General features: G+C 39.0%; 1 long non-coding RNA gene across 1 annotated transcript; it reads left to right on the forward strand.

Moving 5' to 3' along the window:
* Positions 1–270: 270 nt before the first annotated feature.
* Positions 271–971, forward strand: LOC136265638 (uncharacterized). Its single transcript, XR_010705642.1, has 3 exons — positions 271–391; positions 446–549; positions 608–971. It is a non-coding gene; the product is annotated as an uncharacterized lncRNA (long non-coding RNA).
* The last annotated feature ends 9,811 nt before the right edge of the window (positions 972–10,782 follow it).

The following is a 10,782-nucleotide window of genomic DNA, read 5'->3' on the forward strand; positions in this document are numbered from 1 at the left end:
CTGAAGGAAAAGATAGCTGCAGACCTGCTTCAAGGCAGGCATCTGATGACACAGCTGAAAGAAGAGCTAAGGAACGAGACTGGTACCATCAAATAGCTGAGCTTAACCTTGCAGTATAAGGGGTGAGGCTAGGCTGGTGCTACTAAATAAGCATAACTGAAGCCTTGCTACAGAGCCCAGCGGGAATGACAACGTGGACCATAAAGGTGGGTGTGGTGATGTGTTGTTACCATCTTGGTGTGTATAAACACATGTAGCAAGGTAAACTTCCCTAGGAGAGGGCCATGTGCTTCTCAAGCCTCAGAATGGCTGTGTTGCCAAGGGGATAAGGGAAGCATTTATTGACTATGACGAAGTGTCCAATCACAGGATCAAAGCTGCTGCAGGACAGGTGAGCACCAATCACATCCACACAACTGTTATTGTTGCCATGGTTATGCAAAAGAGCATCATCACACAAACTACAATTGTGATGTTACCGTCTTAAAGAGTTCTACTTCATCAGTGAAGAAAACTAATGATGCCATGGCAACCTGGTGGCATGTACAAGTGAGCATATGCTACAGTAAGTAACCAGTCATGTCCATTTAACTGTCTGTCATCACAGGACTAATCTACTGACATTCAAGGAACACACTTCACAAGTCTTAGTTATATACATATACTATCTATGAGAACACTCACCAGATAAAATCCTTAAGTGGATAGTAAGAGTATTTGTATAAATACACCATCAATACCTCTATAGGCATCATTAGAAAGTACTGGTTCCAGTACAAAAAGATTGCTGTTATGTATTTTTGCTTATTTACAAAAAGTACATCGACTGACTATGGGGTATGTTCTTGTAATGCAACTGTGTGGCGGTCATTTGACAATGTTCATTAAGTGTGATAACATACAACATGTATGTGGCTTTTACATATGTGACTGGATTTGACAAAACCCGGCTACAATGCACAAAGCTTCATTAGGAGATATGGTGATTTCAAGTAATCATTGTGTGGTAACTAGGCCATACCAAATAAATCTTATGTTTCTCGGATTATTTTACCCTCAAGGGTGACCCGGCAGGCCGAAAAAAATAAAAATAAAAAGAATGGCACATGTATATTAAAATTCATACGTAGATTTATAATATTGACTCCCAGCAGAACATACATAGCTACAATAAATTGCATGGTCAGTGTGCATCTTATCTTTTGCATGTATATATGCCATGTTTGTGCTGTAGGCTCAACCAGAATATGTACATAAGGAGCAAGTAGCTGCCACACTAACTATACCTGGATCAGCAAAACCTGCTGTGACTACAAAGCTGAAGAGACAGACTTTATCTCGGACTTTATACATAGCTACCACTGATATATCCCCTTCAATTCTCACTATCAGATATCAATTTATATGTTTAAACTCCATTAATGTGTATGTTTAGCATGTCGGATTATTAAAGCCAAGTAGCCACTGTAAGCTATATTCCCATTACCTGACTGAGCTGACTCTTTTCTTCTTGAAATTCCGGAGCGACTTCTCTAACCGGCGACCCAAATGTCTCTTCGCAGGAGCACTTTATTATTGCTCTGTTTTAACGATGACTACACCCCATTTCAAAACAATACTCAACGATTCGTGAAGCCGTTGAGGGAGCCGTTGTGTCAGTTTCATCTGCCATGTGAGTTCACGTGAACCGATCACGTGGTTTTTATTTTTTTACAAAAGTGAAATTGCTGACCCGCCGCATCCGAGAAACATAAAATTAATTTGTGATGGCCTAACTTCCCAGTGCCTACAGCTGTGCAAACAAAATTTGCACCAATTATTCATCTATTCACTAGCTATCATTGTGTAGGTGTTAGGGATCTGCAATACATATCGATACGGCAATATATCGATACAGCAAATAAGTATCACGATATGATACTGTACTTAGAAAGTATCGATACATCGAAGTTTTCTAGTAGAAACAGTCAGTGATTGCTCTATTACTGTAACAGTGATCTAGATACTCAAATAGAAAGCCTCTGTGCTTTAAAATGCAACGTTACGAGAAGCCATATAAATGCGCGTGTATTAGTGCTACTGTTAACTCCTGTTATGGCTAAAATATTCTTACCTGGTAGGGGCGGATAATAATAATAGTAATAATAAATATAATCCGATCTATGGTGGTGCGTATAAATGGTGAGCATCGATTCGAAGCGCATCAAATCGTATCAAATTCCCAGATTTGAAGTGCAGTATAAACACGAGGCTACTTGAATCTGAACACCAGTCGTTATTCTACACAGGGGCGGATCCAGGGGGCGGGGGGGCTTTGGGGGCTGAAGCCCCCCCCCCCTTCATATTTAGGCTTTACGTGATCAATATGCTGAGTATTATAATGAAATTTTGTCTTGGCATAATTATATGATCACTAATAATACAAATACTCATAAAACCACCTTATAAACATCTTTCCAAGGTATTATCAGTGGATTTATGCTAAAGTTTATGTAACAAGGACCCGGATCAGCATTGGAGGTGTACAAGATCGAGATACTCTAATAGAGCAGTCAGCTAACTACTCTAATAGAACATTCACTGGAAACATGTAGTTGGTTCTGTTAAGGAATTTTTCCAAATCTGCCTGCACCTATACATATATGCAATGAAGTGCATTGGTTTGTTTAAAGGGCTTCATTCATCCACTTGTGTAGTTAATATATATGGCAATACTTAATTCAGGTACACAATTTTCATTGAAAATGCTCAGATTCAATGTTCAAATTTCAAAATTTTCCACGTTCAACATTATATTATTCTAACATGCACCTATTCGGTGTTGTGCAATTGTGAGAGGGGTGCATCATGTACTTGGTTGTCTGTACCTACCCAAACATTTTGATTAGCAAAATTCTTTAGAAAGCCATACCTATAATCTAAAGGCAGTATATGAAATATCTACAGGCAGAAAATATTATGAATTTTATGTGGAAATGTTTCCAAATTGCAGTATTTTAGCATCTATTTTTCAAAAATTTCCTGGGGGGGCATGCCCCCAGACCCCCCTAGTTCCAGCATGCGAAGCATGCTGGGAAGTGTGCTTTGCACACCTCTACCCAACAGATTAGTACCTTGAGTTAGCCCCCCCCCCCCTTTTATAAATCCTAGATCCGCCCCTGCCTGGGTCTTCTAAATGGTTGCACTTCGAGTATAAAGGACTGTACCACTAAGAAATAAACAATCTGCTGATACTAGCCATCTTGACAACTAATCAAAATCCGGAGTAATCCGGACAAGCCTTTGTGGGAGCATGCATTAAAATGTTTGTGGTAGCTAATTGTCTGGATGGTGTAATAGAGGCAGGTATCCTGGTAGAGATGTACTTTCATACTAAACACACTGGCTCTTTGTCATACTGTAGTTTATCATCACTCACTGAATAAACTAAGAAATTTGTATACACCGTGAGATACACAGTGAATGTAGAATCAGTGTTGGCTCTTTAAGGTACAAATAAATATACAACTATTTTAGTTAATATGCCAGTCATAACTAGTCATGACCACTTCATTATAGTATCGTGATACAGTATCGTATCAAACAGTTTATTGATGGTGATACGCGACACACCAAATGCACTGTATCGCAGAACACTAGTGGGTGTATAAGTTTCTGATACCCAAAATATGCCCTGTTTTGGGCAGCTTTTTTCGAGCAGGTAATAGCTATCACAGGTGGTAGTAATAGGGGTGGGGGATGGTGGGTGGGCTTAATATAGGAGTATAAAATGGAGCAAGAAGACGAATGGAATCCAGAGGCCAAGTTTGGGCCCTCCATGGCCCTCAAATCACTCCAAATTGATTGAGAACACTATTGGCAAGCTCTCAGTGAAGTCCCAGCTCACTACACACCATTACAACAAAGCCATGGCCATTTAATGGTGCCAATGTTCCACTCGTGGCTTTGACAGGGTCGGAAGAAAGCTGCTGCAGAAACCAGACTTGCCAGTCCTAAAGGAAATACAGAGTAGAATGTGATGGTGTATTACAGGTAGGCCAGCAATCCATTTCTGGTAAAAACGTAAGTTTGATATTGTGTGAGTGGAAGCCTGGTTATATGAAATCCGGTCACATATGCATATACATCTAGTATGACATAGCTGTACCTGTTCTCATGACACCTAGTTGTCACTGCTAATGTGTGCATGCCATTGCCGTAGAGCAGGGTTTTACAGGGGGGTAGAGATTTTCACAAAATTTAATTTCACAGATTGGCAGTTATCCATGCAAATTTTCCCCTTCGAAATTTGCAGTTTACTCAAAGTGGCATTGTTGAAGTATTTATGTATCATGTAGAAGCAAAATTTTTCTCCCTCAAAATTTTTGAATGTGACAATCCGCAAAATATTTCCCTCTCAAAAACCCTTTATACGGTATCTTTGACTTCTGGTAGCTGGGCCTGACTCACAGTTGCACTGTGGTGTAGGAGGTTGGATGGTGGCAATGTAACTCTAGTATTCTATAACCCACTACACAAACAAAATTCAACTAGAGGTGTACTGATCATTGTATCAACTATCGGTTATCAGCACTATTGGCCTTCTTTTTGTATATCAGTATCGGATTGGCATCATGTGTAAACAATCAGCAGATACAGATATACTAGAAGCATATACTTATGGGCATCCATGCACTAGTAACACCCTAGCAATGTCCGTTTATGTCATGTCAACACTTGATTGAACTCCCACACTGTCACTTTATAACTAATTCGAAGAACAAATTGTTAGAGAAAGGGCCTATATATACTACAACATTAGATCGGTTTGTTAATCGGCTTGATAATATAATTAATGGTACACCTCTCCTTACTATCTAAGCCAAAATGTCAGTTCTATTTACTATAATTTTCATGGTGGGTTCACTCATTATATGTGACCGGGCCTGCGAAAATAGGGCATGTGGGCACATGATTTTTGCCTACTTTTTCAATGTTTCATCTCTCATAACTTTTTGTACCATTGTGCTATTACATTGCAATTTTCATCTCTTAGTAGGCATTTAATTGGCATTATGATACAAGTTGCAGAATGGAAATATACTCTTCCAATACTAAGATAAGACCTGGAGAGTAACGGGATGTAGTTTGTGCCCACATGCCCTGTTTTCGCAGGCCCGGTCACATATTATGTTACAGCCACACAACACTCAAAACACTACAGCAGAACCCCTCTATACAAGATATGTGTGAGAATAATTATACTTTATAGTTTACACCAGAACAAAGGAATAGAAGTTTCACTGTATCACACAGAAATGATAAGATCACCTACCTCTTCTTGCTGTTTCATTCATGTTATCATCTGTTGTACCTGACTAGCTCTCTCTTCCTTACAACCAATCAGAAGTTTAAAGACATCAATGCTAATTACCATTTTTTTTTGCGCTTCCAGTTATTGTAGCAGATAGATCTTGTCTTCTAGTTTCTGTGATGATGTCATATAAGCTCATGTGATGTCACATGACAACAGAGTACACACCTTATCTGTGTCCCCTTGTGTGATGACCACGCTGTCTGTTGTTTGTGCACTTCTCCCTCCTCACGTATGTACAGTGTAGCCTTGGGGTAAACAAAGTGACTTGCATAACGTAACCACCCACTTAAAAAAGTCCACAAATTTTGACCCAAAATCAATGTCCGTTTGCAATACACTACACTGTAGTGAGGCCAGCCAGTTAAGTTACAATAACAGATTATAGTAGTTGCCACATAGTGACACTCAGTGGTTTCTTCACTTACTAACTTGCTACTTCTAGTTGTTCCTTCAGTGACACATTCCCTTGTACAACAACAAAGACAACTTCACACTACTGCAAGTCTCAAGAAATGTTCCACCAACTAGTAACAGCTTTACTACTCTCATCCTAATGACTATTTACACATTAGGGTTTACAGTAGCAGGATGCTCTGGGAACAACAATGTTTTTGAGTTTAGCAAGTTGTCTTGCAACATTGTAGAAAACCACTAAACACTATCTCTGTCTCACATGACTATCATCAACCTAGCCCCACCCCCTTACACTGCAAGGTTAAGCTCGGCTATTTGATGGTACCAGTCTCGTTCCTTAGCTCTTCTTTCAGCTGTGTCATCAGATGCCTGCCTTGAAGCAGGTCAGCAGCTATCTTTGCCTTCAGCTCCAGTGTCTCCTGAGCCATCTGCTCTATATTAGTGGATCCTTGTGACAGTTTGAAACAATGAGCAATATTAACACACATTGTGTCATAAAATATCTCAATGCCAACCACATAACAATTATTCAAATACATCCTTTAGTAAACATAAAGCTTCACCACAGCAGCACTATAGTATTGGATTACAATAGAATAACTTGAATGGTATATGTTATAGCTCTAAATGGAACTGCTTCTAGAGCACCTACTACTGAAACTAGTACTGCATGTGCACACTAAAAGGATTAGAAAATGGCAAGCCATAGATTATATATTCCCTAGGTGGGGAATGTATAATCTATGCCTGAACAATGTGACTTCTGTAAAACAAACAAAAACAGTAAATTCACAAAACGTGACAAGTTTCTAAACCAGAAGTGGGCCCACAAAAATAAGTGCTTCCCTGCCAATTCACCTGAGTACATGATGTTAACTTAGCTGTGGGGTCACCAAGCTGAACCGGACACTGAATGACTGACATACCGGCATATCAAAATGAAATAGCTACTCATGTAGTCTCAGGAAATTAACCAACAATTACAGTTTACACTATCATACCATATAGCTAGATATATTCAGTGTTCACTATTTCATGTTCTTGTAGCCTTCATTTCCTCCACTCCCAGCAAGTTCAGTCATGGCGAATCTGTTTCAGTCACCTTGTGTGTTGTGAGATGGTGAAGGAAATCTTCATCTAGTAAGACTAGTTGCCTGTATACTTCGCTCCTTGACTTCACTACATGAGAAGAAGAACCCCGAGGAACCCAGCTGGGTTGAGTCGAAGGTTTTGTCCCCAAGATTCACCAACCCCCTGAGTAATGTGACTTTCCATAAAACAAACAAAAATGGTAAGTTCACAAAGCGAGAAAAATTTTCTAAGTCAGAAGTGGGCCCAAAAAAATTGGCCCGACCCAGTTTCAACGATGAATGGAAGTGTGTTTTTATGTGTGTATAAAGTTGATACTATAGTGGAACTTCAGTTATCCAAACCCCTTGGAACCAGGGGTGGTCCATAAGTCTGAAAAATCCAAATCTCTGAAACTGTATAAATTGCATAAGAACATTTTTAAAAATTTCAGTATCCTAATAGAACAGTCACTACTCTAATAGAGCAGTCATTTCTGTAGTTTGGTTAACTGAGAAACCAGATAAGTGGGATTTGGATAACTGAGGTTCCACTGTAGCTATGCCTATCCATCAGAAAATTGGCTGGCTATACCCCGATGCATGCACACACAGAGGGGTATACAAAGGAGGTTTCAAGAAGCCCCTTTTGATTTTAGTTTAAACCTTAACAAGTTGAAACTTCTGGTATCCACTATTCAGAAGCCGTAATCCATCATAGAAAAGGACACATTTTAAATTGTTAGTCTCTCAAAATAGCAACACTTGTAGCATTGTTCTGAATTGTAATTTTGGTGAAAAGATTGAGATACTCTAATAAAGCTGTCAGGCAATAAACTACTCTAATATAGTAGTCATTTATCTATAGTGGAAACTCCTTTTCAAATTTCCTGCATATGCCTCTGACGCACACACACATGCATGCATACAAACATACCCATCTACACACAAGTAAAACATGTAGACAAACACTTTCAAAAGAAGTACACACATGTGTTCTGTGTATTTGCATGTATTTTAAAGGAATATAGGCCCAAAATATCGGGGTAGAAAACAGTTGTTGGAGCAGTGGCAGAGGAAGTAGTTGATATGATGGGGGACTGACCAGAGTATAGAATTTCTGGCAGCAGGGAGTCTGGGGGCACAGCCCCCCAGAAGCTGTAGCCATTAAGCTTTCACAACGTCTCAAAGTTCACCAAAATTAATTTATAGAATATAATTTGAAGCATTTTAACTAAAACACCAACTTTTGGTCATAACTATTTAGGGTTATGATATAATCACAGGTAATCATTCAAAATTTTGAATGCCTATCAGCACTTTTTGAGAAGGCCATAAAACCAGTCTACTAAGTCTAGCAGCGTGAAAGATTTAAAGTGAACACAGTCCTTCATTTTTAATGTTGTTATGTCGCTACAGTGTAGTTTGAGGCAGGTGGAACACTACAAGTTGCTGTAGTAAGACAGGTAAGCTAGCCCATACATCGCTCAGCTCCAGCTATCACTACCATGTTTTTCCGCTGCCAAATGCAGCAAAAGCTGTAGGCTCTATGTATGGGCAGTTCTGGGACATGGTGATACTGTACATTATATTTATAAGGTCCTGTGGAAGCGTTTTTGGCATATTTCTTCCCAGTGACAGAGATACAAGCCTTCAAAGAGCTTGTTTAACTCGAAGAAATTACTAGAAATTTAATAAAACATCTTCACATACAGTAACTTAAAATATTGCTTCCACAGGGCCTAGATATTGTAGTTGCTTAGTTACTTGTATCAAAATTATAGGGAATCAGTAATCCGTTGGTCTGGATTTTGGCGGCACATTTTTGAAAAACATCGCTCTATCATGGACCACACACCCAAGAACAGTTGCTGTTCTGCAGTATAAATAAACTAGACAGATGCTAAAGCATGTGGGGGCGAGCCTGAGCTATGTTTTATTAGATGTTTGATTGCATATAGCTTAAGTTGAGTAAATTTAGCAATATGTTAGTGATCTCATAATTACATTGGTGAAAATAGCTAATGGGTATACAAAAAGTAGTGATTTTGTTAATACATCAAATATCAAATATGCCTAAAATAGCAGTTATCAACTGAAGGTAAACTGTCCGTTTTGCATGCATGCTTAATATGTAGCAATATGGAATTAAGAATGTGCTAATCAAAAGGTTGCAGGTTCAATGCTCAGGCTGGGTTCTGTACTGTTGTTTCCTTGAGCAAGAAACTTTACTTCCATTGCTCACAGCCACCCAGCTGTTAAACTGGGAACATATTGAATGAATGTATCTATGTAATCAGGGCATGGCTGAAAGCAGCCTGCTTGGCTGATGCCGTCATCCCTGTAGAAACAAACAGAAACATTAAATTTAATTTAGTTAACTGAAGCTTTTTATCTTTAGGGCAAGATAAGACTGGAGAGTATAATAAGTATGTGTCCACTATAGCCGTATTGACAATGAAGAAGACGATAAATGGACATTATTGGAAGTATATACTCTGGAGATCAGCATTTCTTCAGCCTGAGACAACCCCTGCATGAAAAGATTATTATATTATGACAGTGGTTCACCTAGAGTAGGTTAGGAATTTTATTTAAGAATCTAAGGTTGTAATTCAAATGTGTCATTGTGAGAATATTGAATAAAACAAGTTATATTTTCCTGCTAATTGCACGTCTGTCTCTTCTTTGTTGCAGTACGGTTTCTTGTTGTTCTGGAGTCAATGCTGCTCGCCTATAGCTCTGTCATTTTCTCTGCGTCTAGCCAATCTATATACATACAGTGGCGATATTATATCAAACATATAATTATTGTTTATTAGGCCATACCAAATTAATTATAAGTTCCACGGATTGTTATTGATCTGGCAGGTCAGAAAAATAACAAAAATTGTACCTGCGACCATAGATAATATGGTGTAACTAACTGTTTTTTAGAGTAAATGTGACTGCTCTATTAGAGTATATCAATCTTTCGGATGACATTGCGTGACAGTGCTAAAAATGCAAAGAGGGACTTCCATCTCGGACTTCCATTTTCCTCATTTAAGCTCTCCATCGCTACCAGTTACTACGCCAATTACTCGTTTAGAGTCTTTTATCACTCTTTTTAGCCAATCATGGGATTTTTATTTTGTTTTTAAGTTTGGCAAAGCACTGACCAGGCACTGACCCACCGCATCCGTGAAACATAAGATTAATTTGTCATGGCCTTAGTGATAAATCTTGAATCTCTTTCATCTCGTAATTCTTGGGCTCTTCTTTCTCTATCACTTTCTCATCTCGTTAATCTCTCATCTCTTTCCATATGCGTGCGGGTGCTACTGTGCACGTGAGGTAGCTCTGGGATCACTACCAAGTGGGGGACTTTCCGATCTGTATAGGAAATTCAGTTTGTGCATGTGACGTATGTACCATTTCAACTACCAAGTGTGGGGCTTTCCGGTTTCTGTTGGGTAATTTTCGTGCACGCAACGTACGTACCATTTCAACTACTAAGTGTGGAGCTTTCCGGTTTCTTTTGGGAATTTTCATGCACGCGACGTACATACCATTTCAACTACCAAGTGTGGGGCTTTCCGGTTTCTTTTGGGAATTTTCGTGTATGCAACGCACGTACCATTTCAACTACCAAGTGTGGGGCTTTCCGGTTTCTTTAGGGAATTTTCGTGCACGCGACATACGTACCATGGCCACTTGACAATACTAGGGCTCGTTCAGGCTCGCCCCAACAAGTATATACAAATAGTTGTATTACTTCCACAACACAGTTAGTGGAATTATGTTTCCCTTGCTTGGTTTAGAGTAGGTTCTGTAAATTGTTCTGCCCACACATTAAAAATATACCTTAACCTTAAAACAGGCTATTTGCAGTTAATAAAACTTTTTGGCAAAGCTTTTAGCTGTTGACTACAGGGTTAATGAACATATAATATTTATAAGCAA

The sequence above is a fragment of the Dysidea avara genome, chromosome 9 (genome assembly GCF_963678975.1).
Source record: "Dysidea avara chromosome 9, odDysAvar1.4, whole genome shotgun sequence".
Classification (NCBI taxonomy): domain Eukaryota; kingdom Metazoa; phylum Porifera; class Demospongiae; order Dictyoceratida; family Dysideidae; genus Dysidea; species Dysidea avara.